This window comes from Eschrichtius robustus, chromosome 10 (genome assembly GCF_028021215.1).
Source record: "Eschrichtius robustus isolate mEscRob2 chromosome 10, mEscRob2.pri, whole genome shotgun sequence".
In the NCBI taxonomy this organism is placed as follows: Eukaryota; Metazoa; Chordata; class Mammalia; order Artiodactyla; family Eschrichtiidae; genus Eschrichtius; species Eschrichtius robustus.
The window spans coordinates 95592942-95612755 of record NC_090833.1 but is presented as its reverse complement, the minus strand read 5'-3'; positions in this window follow the sequence as shown (position 1 = coordinate 95612755).

The window sequence follows — 19814 nt, the reverse complement described above, 5'->3', positions numbered from 1 at the left end:
TGGTGTGGTCCTCTTTGGGTTGATCCTGTTTGGGACTCTGATTCCTGGACTTGAAAGTCTGTTTCCTTTCCCAGGTTAGAGAAGTTTTCAGCAGTTATGTCTTCAAATACATTCTCTGCCGCTTTCTCTCTTCTCCATCTGGGACCTCTATAATGTGAATGCTGGTACATTTGATGTTGTTCTAGAGGTCTCTTAGACCATCTAATTTTTTTTTCTCCTTTTTCGTTTCTCTGTTCAGCATCAGTGATTTCCACTACTCTGTCTTCCAGCTCACTGATCCATTCCTCTGTATCATTTATTCTACTGCTGATTCCTTCTAGGGTATTTATCATTTTAGTTACTGTATTCTTCATCTCTCTTTGATTGTTATGTTTTCTCTTTGTTAAAAATGTCTATTTCTTCTCACTCTGTTCATCCGTTTTTCTCTTCTCTTCTTCGATCATCTTTACGATTGTTACCTTGAACTCTTTCTTGGGTAGATTACTTTTCTCCACTTGGTTTTTCTTCTGGGTTTTTAATCTTGTGCCTTCATTTGGAATATGTTCCTCTGTCACCTCATTTTGCCTAACTTCCTGTTTTTATTTCTGTTTATCTGTTAAGTTGGTTACATTTCCCAACTTTGGAGAAGTGGCCTTTTGTAGGAGACATGCTATGCATCCCAGCGGTGTGCTCCCCTCTGGTCACCAAAGCTATATGCTCTAGGGCTGCTGCCTATGTGGGCTGCATAGGTCCTTCTGTTGTGTTGGGCTGACTACTAATGGGCAGTCTAGTAGGCTTGGCTGGCCCCCGGTATGGTTGGTTGCCAAGCCCTACCTTGTGTGGAGGCTGCCAGCTTCTGGTTGGCAGGGCCAGGTCATGAGGCAGCTAGTTGCTGAACCCTGGGGGATTCTAGGGCTAGTGCTGGCTTCCTGGCGGGTGGAGTCAGTGTCCAGGTGATCCTGAGCCTGTGCTTACCCTCTGATGGATGAAGCCAGGTCCTAGGGTTAATGCTGGGACATGGAGTTTGGCTGCAGGGCCCAGGGTTCCCAGAGCTGGTGTTGGACTGCTGGTGGGTTGAGCTGGTTCCTGACACAGCTGATTTCAGGGTTTGGGGTGTCCTGAAGCTTGTGGTGGCTGGAAGCTGGATGCAGCTGGGGCCCAGCCAGTCTGAGGGCCGGTGCAGGCCTGCTGGTATGTGAGCTGGGTCCATAGGCTGCAGGAGTACAGTTGCCGTGGGGTCAGTGTCCACCTGCTGGTGGGTGAGGTTGGTCCCAAAGCTAAAGCAGGCTTGCTGACGGCCAGGGCTGTAGATTCTCTGGCTGGTGCCTGCATTCTGGTGCACACAGCTCGGTCCCAGGGTCTCTGACTGCAGGGCATTGGGGGTCCTAGGTTTAGTGTCTGTGCACTTGTGTGGGAAGCCAGGTTCTGGGCCCTCTGGAGGGTGGGTCCATGTCCAGGGGTAGCTATGGGCTATGGGGTTCTTAAAGCAGCCTGTCTGCTGGTGGGTGGGGCTGTGTCCTGCCCAGTTAATACTTTGCCTGAGGCATCCCAGTGCTGGTGCCTACAGGCTGTTAGATGGGCAGGGGGTGGAGTTGGAGGTTGGTTCTTGAGGCTAATAAGCTAGAGGGAGTATTCCATAATGGTGCTTATCAGTACTGGTGTCCATGTAGTAGAATGAGCTCTCAAAAGTAGTTTCTGTCAATGTTTGTATTCCCAGGGTGAGTTCCACTTGCCTCCTGCCTCTCTAGGAGACTCTCCAAGATCAGCAGGTAGGTCTGACCCAGGCTCCTTTCAAATTACTGCTTCTGCCTTGGATCTTGTAGCATGTGATTTTGTGTGTGCCCTTTAGTAATGGAGTCTCTATTTCCCACAGCCCTCTGGGTCTCCCAAAGTTAAGTCCTGCTGGCCTTCAAAGCCAAATGTTCTGGGACCCCCGGGTGGAGGAGTCTGATGTGGGGCTCAGACCACTCACTCTTTGGAGATAACCTCTTCAATTATAATTATGCTCCAGTTTGTGGGTCACCCACCCATGGGTATGGGTCTTGACTATACCACCACTTAACCCCTTCTACCCACCTAGTTGTGGTTCCTTCTTCATATCTTTCTTTGTAGAAGCTCTTTTCTGGTAGGTTCTGGTCTTTTTGATAGGTGTTCTGTAAATAATTTAAATTTTGGTGTGCCTTTGAGAATGGGTGAACTCAGAGTCTTTATACTCTACCATCATGGCTGATCCTTTTCAGATTGTTCTTTTTGTGTGTGATGTAGTCTTGGTAGGTTTTGTTTTTCTAGGGATTTGTCCATTTTATGTGTGTTATCCAATTGGTTCACATAAAATTGTTCATAGTTCTCTCTTGTAATCCTTTTTATTTCTGTAGATTTAGGAGTATTGTCCCCACTTTCAGTTTTGATTTTAGCAATCTGAGTCTTCTATTTTTTAGTCCATCTAGCTAAAGATTTGTCAATTTTGTTGACGTTTTGCAAAGAATCAACTTTTGGTTTCATTGATTATCTCCATTTTTCTATTCTCTATTTCATTTACCTATGCTCTAATCTTTAGTATTTCCTTCCTTCTGCTAGGTTTGGATTTAATTCATTCTTTTTATAGTTCCTTAAAGTTGTAAAGTTAGATTGTTGATTCAAGAAATTTCTTTTTTAATTTAACAAATTTCCCTCTTACCACCACTTTTGCTGCATCCATAGGTTTTGGTATGTTGTGTTTTGTTTTCATTTATCTCTAAGTATTTTCTAATTTCCTTGTGATTTCTTCTTTGATTCACTGATTACTTAAAAGTGTATTATTTAATGTCCACAGTTTTGTGAATTTTCCAGTGTTCTTTATGTTATTGATTTCTAACTTCATTCCATTGTGGTCAGAGAAGATATTTTGTACGATACTTATCTTTTTAAAATCTTGAGAATTGATTTGTTGCCTGTCATATGGTCTACCCTGGCATATGTCCTATGTGCACTTGAGAAAAACGTGTGTGCAGTTGTTGTTGGAAGGAGTGTTCTGTATATGTCTATTAGATATAAATGGTTTATTGTGTTAAGTTCTCTATTTCCTTACTTGTCTTCTGTCTGGCTGTTCTATCCTTTATTTAAGAGCAGGATTAATATTGCCAACTATTACAGCAGAATTGTCTATTTCTCCCTTCTATTCAGTCAGTTTTTGCTTCATGTATTTCAATGGTCTGTCATTAGGTGCATAATTGTTTATAATTGTTACATCTTGCTGCATTGGGCCTTTATTAATATATAGTAGCCTTCATTATTTCTTGTAAACTTTTTTGATTAAAGTATATTTAGTTTGATATAAGTATAGCCACTCCTGCATTCTTTTAGTTACTGTTTGCATGGAATATCATTTTCCATCCTTTTATTTTCAAACTGTTTGTGTTTTTGGATATCAAGTGAGTCTTTTGTAGACAGCATATAGGTGGGTAATGTATTTTTATCTCTTCTGCCAATCTCTATCTTTTGATTGGAGAATTTAATCCATTTACCTTTAAAGTAATTACTGGTAAGCAGGGACTTACTTCTGTAATTGTACTAATGTTTTCTATATGCCCTACAGCTTTTTCATTCCTCATTGACTACATTCCTGACTTCTTTTGCGTTTAGTTGGGTTTTCTCACAGTGAGATGTTTAAATTCCTTGTAAATTTTCTTTTGTTTATAATCTGTAGTTATTTTCTTTGTGGTTGCCATGGGGATTACATTTAATCATAAAGTTATAACATGCAAATTTGAATTTATAGCAGCTGAACTTCAATAACATATAAAAACTCTGCTCCTTTACAACTCCATTCCCATCCCTTTTGGTTGTAGATATCACAAAATTACATCTTTATACATTGTGTGCTCCCAAACAAATGATTTAAATGCATTAGTCTCCTGAGTTATATAGAAAATAAGGTACAGTAATAATAGCTTTTATGTTAATTTTTTTAAACATATTAATTTTTGTTTTTTGGGGTTTTTTTTAGCAAACAAAAAATACAGTTATAGACCATTGTTAAAAGACTACTGGCTCTTGGGACCTCCCTGGAAGTCCAGTGGTTAATACTCTATGCTTCCACTGCAGGGGCCATAGGTTCAAACCCTGGTCAGGGAACTAAGATCCCGCATACTGCGTGACACAGCCAAGAAATTTTTAAAAAGTATACTACTGGCTCTTATAATTGCCCATGTATTTACCTTTATAGATATCTTTATTTCTGTATATGGTTTCAAATTATTGTCCAATGTCCTTTTGTTTCACCTTGCAGACTCCCTTGAGCATTTTTTTCAGGCAGATCTAATGGTCACAGACTCACTCAGCTTTTGTTTATCTGGGAAAATCTTGATTTATCCCTCACTATTCAAAGACAGTTTTGCCTAAATTGGATTCTGCCTGAATTTAGGATTCTGAATTGACAGGTTTTTTTTTTCTTTTAGCACTTTAAATACAAGCCCACTGTCTTCTGGACTCCAAAGTTTCTGATGAGAAATTTGCCACTAATCTTGTTGAGGATCCCTAGTATGTGATCCCTAGTATTCACTTCTCTCTTGCTCCCCTCATGATTTGCTCTTTGTGTTTGTCTTCCAAATATTTGATTATAATGTGTCTCGATGGGGGTCTTATTTTATTTCATTGTGGGTCTCTTGGAGTTCATTGAATTTCTTGACTGTTTATATTCATGACTTTCATCAAATTAGGAAGTTTTCAGCCACTATTTCGTCACATATTCTCTCTGCCCCTTTTTCTCTCTTCTCCTTCTGGGGCTTGCATGATGTGTATGTTGGTCTTTCTGTTGGTGTCCCATAGTTCTCTTAGGGTTCTCTTAGGGTCTCCTAGGTTATTCCTAGGGTCTGTTTGCTTTTTAAAATCTTTTTTCTTTCTGTTCCTCAACCTCAATAATTTCCATTGTCTTATATTCAATTTCACTGATTTTTTCTTCTGCCTACTCAAATCTGCCTTTGAATCCCTCTAGTGAATTTTTCATCTAATTTATTGTACTTTTCAGCTCCAGAATTTAGTGTTTGGTCTCTTTTTAGGTTTCATTTCTCTATATTTATGTTTCCATTTTGTTAACACATTATTTTCTTGACTTTCCCCATGTCTTCCTTTAGTTCTTTGAACACCTTTAAGACAGTTTTTTAAAAGTCTTAGTCTAGTAGGTCTGCCATCAGGTCATTTTCAGGGACAGTTTCTGTTAACGTATTTTTTCCTTTGAATTAGCCATACTTTCCTGTCTCTTTGTATGCTCTTTGATTTTTTATTGAATACTGGCTATTTGAATCTAATGAGGTTGTAACTCAGAATATCAGATTCTCTCCCTCCCCCATGGTTTGCTTTTTTGTTATTGTCTTGTTTGTTTATTTTATTGTTGTAGACTGTCTCTGTGGCAAGGATCAGCCTGAGGTGTAAACTTTAGTTCTTCTCAGGCCTTTTCTTAGTCTGCAACTTTTCCTGGGCATTTCTAGTTTTCCCCATATTTGAAGTTGTTTTTGAGTGTCTTAATGTCTCCTAAAAGGGGAAAAGTAGAAAAATGAAGAGGGGGAAAGAAAAGGTACTGGCCCTTTATATCCCATGGAAGTTACTTTAGCTGGAGGGGGAGGGGTTTGTAACAGTTACGGTAGGTACAACAAAAATGGCCACTGACTTCTTTGACTGCACCTCTGTGATCAGAAGCAGCAATCAGAAATCAGAGCATAGGTCCCTAATATTTGGAGCATAGGATCCTTTTTTCCCACCCTGACTCCCACAAGCTGTGTACAAGCTGCTTCAGGAGATGTGCACAGTTGCCTGCCATGTGGCTGGGGGTGGGGGATGGATAATTGCTACTATGCTAAGAGCTGAAATTGACTGAAGTTAAGCACAATTTCCCATCCAAGCCTTCCCAGAATTCTTCATCACCAGATCTTGATAAAGTTTATTCCTGGGTCCACCTTCATAATTCTCAATTAGCACTTCTGGGGTGGGGCCTTAAAATGTGCACTTCTTTTTAGCTCTTTGCTGATGCTTATGTTGCTGTGATTTGCCCAAACTTTGAGAGGCACTGTTCTAGAACACTTCATTCTCTCTTTGGTGGTATCTAATCTGAAGTGAAACTCAGTTAATGAGTTTGTAATTTAAGTTATATTTTTCAAGCCTGGGAATTCTGCTGGATTCTCTGCCCTAGATTATAATCTTACTTTTTTTTTTTTACTTTTTCATGTAAATTTTATTTTATTGATTTTTTAAAACTTTTTATTTTATATAGGAGTATAGCCAATTAACAATGTTGTGATAGTTTCAGATGCACAGCAAAGCGACTCAGCCATACATATACATGTATCCATTCTCCTCCAAACTCCCCTCCCATCCAGGCTGCTACATAACATTGAGCAGAGTTCCCTGTGCTATACAGTATGTCCCTGTTGGTTATCTGTTTTAAATATAGCAGTGTGTACATGTCAATCCCAAACTACCTAATTATCCCTTTCCCCCACCCTTCCACCCTGGTAACCATAAGTTCGTTCTCTAAGTTAGTGAGTCTGTTTCTGTTTTGTAAGTAAGTTCATCTGTATCGTTTCTTTTTAGATTCCGCATATAAGGGATATCATACGATATTTCTCTTTCTCTATCTGACTTACTTCACTCAATATGACAATCTCTAGGTCCTTCCATGTTGCTGCAAATGACATTATTTCATTCTTTTTAATGACTGAGTAATATTCCATTGTATATATATCCAGAGAAAAATATGGTCCAAAAGGATATGTGCACCCAAATGTTCACTGAAGCACTGTTTACAATAACCAAGACATGGAATCAACCTAAATGTCCATAGACAGAGGAATGGGTAAAAGAAGATGTGGTACATATATACAATGGAATATTACAATCTTATGTTTTAATTATTCAAATAATATTAAGGACATTTACTTTATATACATGCATAGTTATTTCATTATCTGTATCTCTGATTTTGTTTCAAAGGTCTTTTTGTTTGTTTTGGGTTATTTGGATATTGTCTTTTCTTATATCTGGTTATTTTTGTTTGAATACTAGAAATTGGTTTTGGAAAGTTGAATAGGGAATTTGGATTTATAGTTGATTCTGGAAGGATACTCAGGCACTAGTAACCTCCAATCTTCTTAGTCCAATAAGAGATTGAGATGATTAAAAGCTGGGTTTTAATCTCTGTGTAAGCTGGGTTGTTTTCCACTTATCCTAACCCATGGTGTATAGCCATTCCATGGTTTACAAGGGCCTTCTCCTTTGTGAGGATTTTAACATCAGTTTTTATATGTTAGTTCCATTAATATATCAGTTCCTCAGGTTTCTCCTCAGGTTTTTTTGCTGCCATTTATAGAATTGGTAAATTCTTTTTTTTCTACAGGTAAAAAAAAAAGTTAGGCTCTTGGAATATACCTCTAGAACATTCTTTTCCTTCACAACAGATTTTAAAATATTCTGAAAAAAAAATATTCTGTATCATTTTGTAGTCATTTTCAGTGTGTTTATTGTTTAAAATTACCTGTTACTTCACCATTCTTAGAAGTTGAACCCTTGGCCTCTGTGTTCACTTTTGAAAATCGTCTCTTTGGCTGAATAACTGCATTAAATTTTTCATATAACATAAACCTTCAGTCTTTTCCCTATTTCAAGGTCTGTGATTTTGAGCTGAGGCCCGGAAATTATTTTATAAACTCCCCAGTTGAATTAAATGCATAGCCAGTGTTTAAAACCCCTAACATATCCATTCTTTTTTTTTTTTTCCTTAGAAAATTATAGTGGTTTATTAGAAAAAGTAATCTCCAGTTAAGGAGTATTATAAAAAAAAACAGATATAATTCAAATGAGAAAAGGATCAATACAGGGAATTCCCTGGTGGAGCAGTGGTTAAGAATCCACCAGCCAGTGCAGGGGACATGGGATTGAGCCCTGGTCTGGGAAGATCCCACATGCCGTGCAGCAACTATGCCTGTGTGCTGCAATTACTGAGCCTGCGCTCTAGAGCCCACGAGCCACAACTGCTGAGCCTGTGTGCCAAAACAACTGAAGCCCACGTGCCTAGAGCCAGTGCTCCGCAATAAGAGAAGCCACCACAATGAGAAGCCTGTGCCCCACAACAAAGAGTAGCCCCCACTCACCACAACTAGAGAAGGCCCACACACATCAACGAAGACCCAACACAGCCAAAAATTTTAAAAAATAATAATAATAAATTTATTTTAAAAAAACCTTATTAAACAAAAAAGGATCAATTCATCAGGAAGACATAATTCCAAATATAGCATATCCATTCTTTTTTTTTTTAAACTTTTTATTGGAGTATAATTACTTTACAGTGTTGTGTTAATTTCTGCTGTGTAACAAAGTGAATCAGCTATATGCATACGCATATCCCCATGTCCCCTCCCTCTTACGACTCCCTCCCACCCTCCTTATCCCACCACTCTAGGTGGTCGCAAAGAACCAAGCTGATCTCCCTGTGCCATGCAGCTGCTTCCCACTAGCTATCTATTTTACATTTGGTAGTGTATATATGTCAATGCTACTCTCTAACTTTGTCCCAGCTTAACCTTCCCCCTCCCCATGTCCTCAAGTCCATTTTCTATGTCTGTGTCTTTATTCCGGTCCTGCCCCTAGGTTCATCAGAACCATATTTTTTTTTTTTAGATTCCATATATATGTGTTACCATACAGTATTTGTTTTTCTTTTTCAGACTTACTCCACTCTGTATGACAGACTCTAGGTCCATCCACCTCACTATAACTCAATTTCGTTTCTTTTTATGGCTGAGCAATATTCCATTGTGTATATGTGTCACATCTTCTTTATCCATTCATCTGTCGATGGACACTTAGGTTGCTTCCATGTCCTGGCTATTGTAAATAGTGCTGCAGTGAACATTGTGGTACATGACTCTTTTTGAATTATGGTTTTCACATGGTATATGCCCAGTAGTGGGATTGCTGGGTCATATGGTAGTTCTATTTTTAGTTTTTTTTTTTTTTAAAGGATATAAGGGTAAATTTTTGTTTTAATTTTTTTTAAATTTTTAAAAAATTTTATTTTTTATTTATTATTTTTTTTTGGCTGTGTTGGGTCTTCGTTTCTATGCAAGGGCTTTCTCTAGTTGCGGCAAGTGGGGGCCACTTTTCAGCGCGATGCACGGGCCTCTCACTGTCGTGGCCTCTCTTGTTGTGGAGCACAGGCTCCAGACGCGCAAGCTCAGTAGTTGTGGCTTACGGGCCTAGTTGCTCCGCGGCATGTGGGATCTTCCCAGACCAGGGCTCGAACCCGTGTCCCCTGCATTGGCAGGCAGATTCTCGACCACTGCGCCACCAGGGAAGCCCCTATTTTTAGTTTTTAAAGAAACGTCCATACTGTTCTCTATAGTGGCTGTACCAATTTACATTCCCACCAACAGTGCAAAAGGGTTCCCTTTTCTCCACACCCTCTCCATCATTTATTGTTTGTAGATATTTTGATGATGGCCATTCTAACCTGTGTGAGGTGATACCTCATTGTAGTTTTGATTTGCATTTCTCTAATGATTAGTGATGTTGAGCATCTTTTCATGTGTTTGTTGCCAATCTGTATATCTTCTTTGGAGAAATGTCTATTTAGGTCCTCACCCCATTTTTACATTGGGTTGTTTGTTTTTTTTTGATATTGAGCTGCATGAGCTGCTTGTATATTTTGGAGATTAATCCTTTGTCAGTTGCTTCATTTGCAAATATCTTGTCCCATTCCGAGGGTTACCTTTTCATCTTATTTATGCTTTCCTTTGCTGTGCAAAAGCTTTTAAGTTTCATTAGGTCTCATTTGTTTATTTTTGTTTTCATTTCCATTCCTTTTGCTGTGATATATGTCATAGAGTGTTCTGCCTATGTTTTCCTCTAAGAGTTTGATGGTGTCTGGCCTTACATTTAGGTCTTTAATCCATCTTGAGTTTATTTTTGTGTATGGTGTTAGGAAGTGTTCCAATTTCATTCTTTTACATCTAGCTGTCCAGTTTTCCCAGCAACACTTATTAAAGAGGCTGTCTTTTCTCCATTGTATAATCTTGCCTCCTTTATCAAAGATAAGGTGACCGTATGTGCGTGGGTTTATCTCTGGGCTTTCTATCCTGTTCCATTGATCTTTATTTCTGTTTCTGTGCCAGTTGCATACTGTCTTGATTACTGTAGCTTTGTAGTATAGTCTGAGGTCTGGGAGCCTGATTCCTCCAGCTCCGTTTTTCTTTCTGAAGATTGTTTTGGCTCTTTGGGGTCTTTTCTGTTTCCATAGAAATTGTGGAATTTTTTGTTCTAGTTCTGTGAAAAATGCCATTGGTTGTTTAATAGGGACTGCATTGAACCTGTAGATTGCTTGGGGTAGTAGAGTCATTTTCACAATGTTGAATCTTCCAATCCAAGAACATGGTATATCTCTCCATCTGTTTGTATCATCTTTAATTTCTTTCATCGGTGTCTTATAGTTTTCTGCGTACAGGTCTTTTGTCTCCTTAGGTAGTTTTATTCCTAGGTATTTTATTCTTTTTGTTACAATGGTAAATGGGAGTGTTTCCTTAATTTCTCTTTCAGATTTTTCATTATTAGTGTATAGGAATGCAGAAAATTTCTGTGCATTAATTTTGTATCCTGCTACTTTACCAAATTCATTGATTAGCTCTGGTAGTTTTCTGGTGGCATCTTTAGGATTCTCTATGTATAGTATCATGTTATCTGCAAACAGTGACAGTTTTACTTCTTTTTCCGATTTGGATTCCTTTTATTTCTTTTTCTTCTCTCATTGCTGTCGCTTAAAGTTCCAAAACTATGTTGAATAATAGTGGTGAGAGGGGACAACCTTGTCTTGTTCCTGATCTTAGAGGAAATGGTTTCAGTTTTTCACCATTGAGGACAATGTTGGCTGTGGGTTTGTCATATATGGCCTTTATTATGTTGAGGTAAGTTCCCTCTAGGCCTACTTTCTGAAGGGTTTTTAATCATAAATGGGTGTTGAATTTTGTCAAAAGATTTTTCTGCATCTACTTAGATTATCATATGGATTTTCTCCTTCAATTTGTTAATATGGTGCATCACATTAATTGATTTGCGTATATTGAAGAATCCTTCCATTCCTGGGATAAACCCTACTTGATCATGGTGTATGATCCTTTTAATGTGCTCTTGGCTTCTCTTTGCTAGTATTTTGTTGAGGATTTTTGCATCTATGTTCATCAGAGATATTGGCCTGTAGTTTTCTTTTTTTGTGGCATCTTTGTTTGGTTTTGGTATCAGGGTGATAGTGGCCTCGTAGAATGAGTTTGGGAGTGTTCCTCCCTCTGCTATATTTTGGAAGAGTTTGAGAAGGATAGGTGTTAGCTCTTCTCTAAATGTTTGATAGAATTCGCCTGTGAAGCCATCTGGTCCTGGGCTTTTGTTTGTTGGAAGATTTTTAATCACAGTTTCAATTTCAGTGCTTGGTCTGTTCATATTTTCTATTTCTTCCTGGTTCAGTCTCGGAAGGTTGTGCATTTCTAAGAATTTGTCCATTTCTTCCAGGTTGTCCATTTTATTGGCATAGAGTTGCTTGTAGTAATCTCTCATGATCCTTTGTATTTCTGCAGTGTCAGTTGTTACTTCTCCTTTTTCATTTCTAATTCTATTGATTTGAGTCTTCTCCCTTTTTTTTCGTGATGAGTCTGGCTAATGGTTTATCAACTTTTTTTATCTTCTCAAAGATCCAGCTTTTAGTTTTATTGATCTTTGCTATCGTTTCCTTCATTTCTTTTTCATTTATTTCTGATTTGATCTCTATGATTTCTTTCCTTCTGCTAACTTTGGGGTTTTCTTGTTCTTCTTTCTCTAATTGCTTTAGTTGTAAGGTTTCATTGTTTATTTGAGATGTTTCTTGTTTCTTGAGGTAGGATTGTATTGCTATAAACTTCCCTCTTAGATCGGCTTTTGCTGCATCCCATAGGTTTTGGCCCGTCGTGTTTTCATTGTCATTTGTTTCTAGGTATTTTTTGATTTCCTCTTTGACTTCTTCGGTGATCTCTTGGTTATTAAGTAGTGTATTGTTTAGCTTCCTTGTGTTTGTATTTTTTATAATTTTTTCCCTGTAATTGGTGTCTAGTCTCATGGCATTGTGATCAGAAAAGATACTTGATAAGATTTCAATTTTCTCAAATTTACCAAGGCTTGATATGTCACCCAAATATGGTCTATCCTGGAGAATGTTCCATGAGCACTTGAGAAGTGTATTTGCTTGGTTTTGGATGGAATGCCCTATAAATATCTATTAAGTCCATCTTGTTTAATGTATCCTTTAAAGCTTGTATTTCCTTATTTATTTTAATTTTGGATGACCTGTCCTTTTGTGAAAGTGGGGTGTTAAAGTTCCCTACTATGATTGTGTTCCTGATGTTTTCCACTTTTATGGCTGTTACCATTTGCCTTATGTATTGAGGTGCTCTTATATTGGGTGCATAAATATTTACAATTGTTATATCTTCTTCTTGGATTGATCCGTTGATCATTATGTAGTGTCCTTCTTTGTCTCATGTAATAGTCTTTATTTTAAAGTCTATTTTGTGTGATATGAGAATTGCTACTCTAGCTTGCTTTTTAAAAAAATATTATATTTTTAAATTAATTAATTTATTTTCCTATTTTTGGCTGAGTTGGGTCTCTGTTGCTGTGCGTGGGCTTTCTCTAGTTGTGGCGAGCGGGGGCTACTCTTCATTGCAGTGCTCGGACTTCTCATTGCGGTGGCTTCTCTTGTTGTAGAGCACAGGCTCTAGGCACGTGGGCTTCAGTAGATGTGGCTCACGGGCTCTAGCGTGCAGGCTAAGTAGTTGTGGCACACAGCCTTAGTTGCTCCGTGGCATGTGAGATCTTCCCAGCCCAGGGCTTGAACCTGTTTTCCCTGCATTGCCAGGTGGATTCTTAGCCACTGTGCCACCAGGGAAGCCCTAAATATTTTAAATGTTACAATGTCAAATACTCTTTTTTTAAAAAATTAGTTTATTTATTTTTGGCTGCTTTAGGTCTTCCTTGCTGTGCAGAGGCTTTTTCTATTTGCAGCGAGCATGGGCTACTCTTCCTTGTGGTGCACAGGCTTCTCATTGCAGTGGCTTCTCTTGTTGCGGAGCACGGCCTCTAGGTGTGTGGGCTTCAGTAGTTGTAGCACGTGAGCTCAGTGGTTGTGACTCATGGGCTCTAGAGCGCAGGCTCAGTAGTTGTGGCGCACAGGCTTAGTTGCTCTGTGGCATGTGGGATCTTCCCGGACTAGGGATCGAATCTGTGTCCCCTGCGTTGGCAGGTGGATTCTTAACTGCTGACCCACCAGGGAAGCCCCCAGCTTTCTTATGATTTCCATTTGCATGGAATATCTTTTTCCATCCCCTCACTTTCAGTCTGTATGTGTTCCTAGGTCTGAAGTGGGTCTCTTGTAGACAGCATATGTACAGGTCTTGTTTTTGTATCCATTCAGCCAGTCTGTGTCTTTTGGTTGGAGCATTGAATCCATTTACATTTGAAGTAATTATCGATATGTATGTTCCTATGACCATTTTCTTAATTGTTTCGGGTTTTTTTTTGTAGGTCTTTTCCTTCTCTTGTGTTTTTCTTGCCTAGAGAAGTTCCTTTAGCATTTGTTGTAAAGCTGGTTTGGTGATGCTGAATTCTCTTAACTTTTGCTTATCTGTAAAGGTTTTAATTTCTCTATCAAATTGAAATGAGATCCTCGCTAGGTAGAGTAATCTTGGTTGTAGGTTTTTCCCTTTCATCACTTTAAATATGTCCTGCCACTCCCTTCTGGCTTGCAGAGTTTTTGCTGGAAGATCAGCTGTTAACCTTATGGGGATTCCCTTGTATATTATTTGTTGCTTTTCCCTTGCTGCTTTTAATATTTCTTCTTTGAAAATAATTTTTGATAATTTGACTAATATGTGTCTTGGTGGGTTTCTCTTTGGGTTTATCCTGTATGGTACTCTCTGTGCTTCCTGGACTTGATTGACTATTTCCTTTCCCATGTTAGGGAAGTTTTCTATAACTATAATCTCTTCAAATATTTTCTCAGACCGTTTATTTTTCTCTTCTTCTTCTGGGACCCCTATCATTCGAATGTTGGTGCATTTATTGTTGTCCCAGAGGTCTCTGAGACTCTCCTCAATTCTTTTCATTCTGTTTTCTTTATTCTGCTCCCTGGCAGTTATTTCCACCATTTTATCTTCCAGCTCACTTATCCGTTCTTCTGCCTCAGTTATTCTGTTATTGATTCCTACTAGAGTATTTTTAATTTCAGTGATTGTGTTGGTCATCACTATTTGTTTGCTCTTTAGTTCTTCTAGATCCTTGTTAAATGTTTCTTTTATTTTCTCCATTCTTTTTCTGAGATTTTGGATCATGTTTACTGTCATTACTCTGAATTCTTTTTCAGGTAGGTTGCCTACTTCGTCTTCACTTATTTGGTCTTGTAAGTTTTTACCTTGCTCCTTTGTCTGTAAGAAATTTTTTTGTCATTTCTTTTTTTGGGGGGGGTGATGCTGTATTCCTGTCTTACTGGTTGTTTGGCCTGAGCTGTCCAGCACTAGAGTTTACAGACAGTTGGATAGAGCTGTGTCTTGGTCCTGAGATGAGGACCTCTGGGAGGCCTCACCCCATTTGATATTCTCTGGGGTCTGAGGTTCTCTGTTAGTCCAGCAGTTTGGACTCAGAGCTCCCACCTCAGGAGCTTGAGCCTCACCTCCAGCCTGGAAATCAAGATTCTGCAACCTTCATGGTGAGGGGAAAAAAAAAAAAGAAGAAAAAAAGAATAAAAAGAGCAGTACAATATCAAAGAATAAAAAACAAAATAAAATTAGAAAGATAAAAAATATATTAGGAAAAATAAAACTACATTTGAAACAACTGCAACAAGGTAAAATAAAACCACAACAGAAAAAAGAAAAAAAAAGGGGGGGGTGGCAAGCCAAAAGGAGAGAACACTAACAAAGTATAAAGAATAAAATAAAATTAGAAAAATAAAAGATGTATTAGGAAAAATAAAAATATAAAAGAATCAACAATGAATCAACAAGGTAAAATAGGACCCCAATCTAAAAGAGGGGGGAAAAAAAAAAAGCCTTGGCTATGGGGGCGGAGTTTAAGCAGGGGTGGAAGTTAGGCAGGGGCGTGGTTTTTGGTGGGGCAGGACCTAGGCAGGTGGGGGGGTTACGTTTGAGCATTGGATGGGGCCTAGGTGGGGCGACCTTCAAGCATGGGGCCGGGCCTCTGCTTAGGACCTGCACAGAAGGTGAGAGGGCCTCTGGAGTGTGGTGTTCTGGAGTTTGGAGGTAGGTCCCTGAGTGAGAGTGTGTGTGTGGGGTTTAGGCCCAGCTCGTTGGAGGGGTTCTCCAAGTGTAGAAGTAGGGCCCTGGGTGGGGATGTAGGGGTGGGGCTTGTGCTCTGCGTGGCAGGAGGGAGGCTCTGAGGGTATAGCATTAGGCCTGGGAACCCAACAGGGTTCCTGGTGCCTAAGTGGACAGGGAAAGCACTGGCTGCATTCCCTTCCGTTCCTTTGTGCCCCTCCCCTACGGTCTCCCCTGTCACCGCTGGACCCCTAAGTGTAGGTGAGTCCCGCTGGGTGTAGAAACTACAGCCACCACTCAGAGTGCCAGTCCTGGAGCTCCAGCCTTTACTTTTTCTCCCCCTTCCCTCCCTCCCACTCCCTCAGGGCCTGCGTGGCTGGAGGGGGTCTAGGTGGGCAGAGGATCAGGCCCAGGATCCCAACAGGTTCCTGGGGGTCCAAGTGGGCAGGGGAAACCTGGCCATACTCCCTTTTGATCCTCTGCACTCCCAATGGTTCCCCAATTTCCCCCTTCGGGCATGGGATCCCTTCCCCTCCCCGAGCCACCCCTCAGGGGTGCCAGTCCTGTCCCGCCTCCACTTCTCCCCCTTCACTCCCCCCGTTCCCCGTGTCCTACTCGGTCGTTGGGGGTTCCTCCCTTCCCTTTAGGTGTCTGTGGTCCCCCACCGGTGCCTGGTAGGTACCCTGGTTGTGAGGAGACGTGAATTCCGTGTCCTCCTAGTACGCCGTCTTGACCCTAGCATATCCATTCTTTCGCCAAATTATCTTCAGTGTCACCTTAGTCATATATCAAATTTCCATATGATTGTGATTATGTTCCGTATTTTTTATTCTCTTTTCTTATCTCACCCCTATCTTTGCTACATTATTGCCTATCAAAACTTATTAAACTTTAAAACATGCCCCTTCTACACTGAATTTTGCCTTGTTCTTCTTCAAAACTGTCTTGGCTATGTTTGGCTTCTTTATCTTTCATAAGAAATTTAATATGTGCTTTGGAATTTTCATAAAAATCCTTGTCATTATTTTTATTGAAATTGCATTGCATATATGGTTATATTTGGGAGTTGACATCTTTATGACATTTTCTTCCCATCCATAGTTATATATATATATATATATATATATATATATATATATATATATATATATATATATATATATATATATACACACACATACATGTTATATGTTAATTATATATATATATATACATACATACATATATATAATTAACAGTTATCTAATTTTTATTTAACATGTCTCACTGAAGTTTTGTTTATTTTTTCACAAGTTTTATTAAATTTATTCTGTGTCATGTATATAATTAATATATTGATAGTATTTGTCATTATAAATATTATCTTTTTAAAAATCTGTTTAGTTTTTTTGCTGTATATAAGAATGCAATTGATTACTACTCATATGCTTTCTTCTATTTTTAAAAATTCTCCTTTGCCTTTGGTGCTCTGAATCTTAAAAGATGTACAATTTTTATTTCACATTTTTGATAGTTTTTGTGCTCTTTCTCAAGGATTCATGTATTTTCATACAGTCTGAAAAATTCTCAGTCATCACTTCTCACCTGGAGTTACACTGCTTTCCCAGGCTCTTTACTGTCTTTCCCAAAGTCCGTCTTTTTCCATTGCCATCTATCCTTTCTGTAGGGCCCAGAGTGAGGTTTTTAAAGTGCAATTCAAATCATTTCACACCCCTGCTTAAAAGCCCAAGAAGGATCTCCTTTGCATTTAAGATTCTTTAAAAATCCTTATAATGGCTGATGAGGCCCAGCCAACGTCTACAGCCTTGTTCTTTGGTATCTTCGTCTGTGCTTCAGTCACACTGACCTCCCTCCAGTTCCTTCAAGAACATGATGTTCCCATCAGACCCTTCACATCTCTGGTCCCTGCTTGGACTACTGCTCCTGACCACTGTGCTGGTCTCACTTTTCCTTATTCTTCATGCTGTAGCTTAGTTATGACTTTCTTAGAAGACTTTCTCCATGGCACCCACAATTATAATTCACTGTCCTTGTTATGATCTCACATAGCATGCTATGTTTTGCCTTTATAGAACCAATCACATATTGTAATTATGTGTGTTTGTGATTATTTGTTTCTTTCTCCTTTACCACAAGCCTCATAAAGACAAAACTAAGACTTTCGTGTGGAACCCCAGCACCTAGCTTAGTACCATACTAGTCATTCAAAAGTTCTACAAGAAATAAAGTACTTATTTAATATTTTAACTGAGCCTCAGATGGAAATCATTTGTCTGAAGTCACTCAGCAAGTGAGTGCTAGAGCCAGGATTCACACTCTAGCTCTCACCACCACTTGCCAGTTGGCAGTCAGCAGTTGGCAGGTCTGTCACTTACCTTCAGGGCCAGTGTATCATACTGAGAAGTGCTGTGATCATACCTCGTTAATGTTAAAGCGCCAAGGGGAAATGTTTTAAAATAATACAACAGACCTAATGTTAGGCCTGTACATCCATGAGACCCAAGGAAGGCATATTTGATCAGCCTGACTTTATGAAGTGTAATTTGCATCTAACTGCTGTTCCTTAAATATTGCTTAAAATTCCACAATTGTGTATATTTGGCCTACATTTTTGTTTGGGTCCTAGATACCTGTTAATGTATATTTTTAAAGGATTAAAAAAATAATTTTCTTGTGTTATACTCTATACCTTAGTTATAAATATTTAGGAAAATATACAAATTTAAAAATGAAAACCAATCTTGGATAACAAAAATAGTTCGGTTTTAGTTGTTCCACTTATCTGTCAATTGAGTAGTTTTGGAAAATAGATAATTATAACATTCTCTGAATAGCCTTGACACAAACAGAAAGCCATTTTTGGTGAAAATCCTCTTTCATAATTGATGAACCAGAGAACCTTTCAAATCAGACAGAACTCAAGACTCCGGGAAGAGTTATAACTTGGGTGCCTTTATTATCTCAGTCCCTCCTGAGATTAAAAATGCAGTGATACCCTCTCAGATAATTCATGTATTCAAATCCAAATCCAAGAGTGAGCCAATTAATCATAGGCTTGTCAGGTTTTTCCAACGTTAGCTATATCTCTGTCCAACCTTTGCTTTATATGTTTGGTAATAGAACCAGCTGCATGCCTGTTTCCCCATTGGTGATGATGTCCTTTCTGTCTGCAGCTACATATCCAAAGCCAGACATGATGATGTGAGCATAGAGTGTGCTATGTCAAGAAAAAACTGGACACAATTTTCTGGTGATGTACTCTTTGAAAATGTGTTATGGTAAAAAATGAAGTAAATTTTGTCTCATCATTCTAGGTGTAGTAGATTTTGATTGGCAAGCCCAGAATAATTATGTTAACTGTATTAGGAAAAAACTGCCTTCTATGGATCAGAAAAAGACACTTCAGCTGGCATTGTGGAGTAAGAGTAGTAAGAAACATTTGCTCTAATCCTGGGCAGAGTATTAATTAGATGGAGGTAAAGGTAGCAAACAAACATACCATAATAGAATTTCAATCTAAGGAATATGAGAGTATATGGGGGAGGGGGGTTAGTATTGTGAATTCAGACTGGGGCTGGTTTGAGAGGAAAATCATCTGAATCCTTCAGAGTTAATTACTGCAAGTAATCAAAGTCACCTGTGATTATGAATCCATGAAAATAAGCAAAAACTAAAGCATTTTACTTTAGAACCCCACAGCTGAACTTTAAAAGACTGCAGTACAAAAAGACACAGTACAAACATTGAGACCTATGTGAAATTGGGAGGCCAAGACAGAGACATACATAGACTTTCCATACATGGAAAGCTGTCATCCCTTATAGGTGAATTGAGAAAATATTCTCTCCTGAGAATTTCCAACCACTGGGACATGTCCCACCAAGGTCCTAGCAGAGTACAGATGGGATACTTCAGGCAACTTATGAGGGTTTAATACAGGAACTTTTAAATGTGTGAGCAGGAGGTAGGGAAACAAACAAGAGATAGTGATACACCCAGAACTTGTACCTGTGGAGCTATTGCTAACTCCAAGACCAAAGTGAGGAGGAGCACTGAGGGTTGCTGGAACACAGAAGGTGAAATTCGTGTGCAGAAGGTTGCCTTGAGAGAAGCAGTGACCTCAGCTGAGAGACAGAGTCAGCCTAAGGCAGCCCTACTGATCAGCTAAACTCAAATGTAAATTACTAGGGCATCTGAGTTGTTTGTCACTCTTGTTCACCAGGTCCAATCAAGATTTTGATATTATTGTGGACTGTTGTGGTATTTCTGCATAAAGTCAAGGTCCCTGTGAACTATATGTGACAAAGAGCAAGAATGTTAAAATGGGCCCCTGGCAAGACAATGAATGTATACTTCTGTTTTCCCATGAAAAAGCCAACTGCTCATGAGCCTCTTTTTTTTAAAATAAATTTATTTATTTATTTATTTATTTATTTTTGGCTGCATTGGGTCTTCATTGCTGCACGCGGGCTTTCTCTAGTTGCGGTGAGCGGGGGCTCCTCTTCATTGCAGTGCATG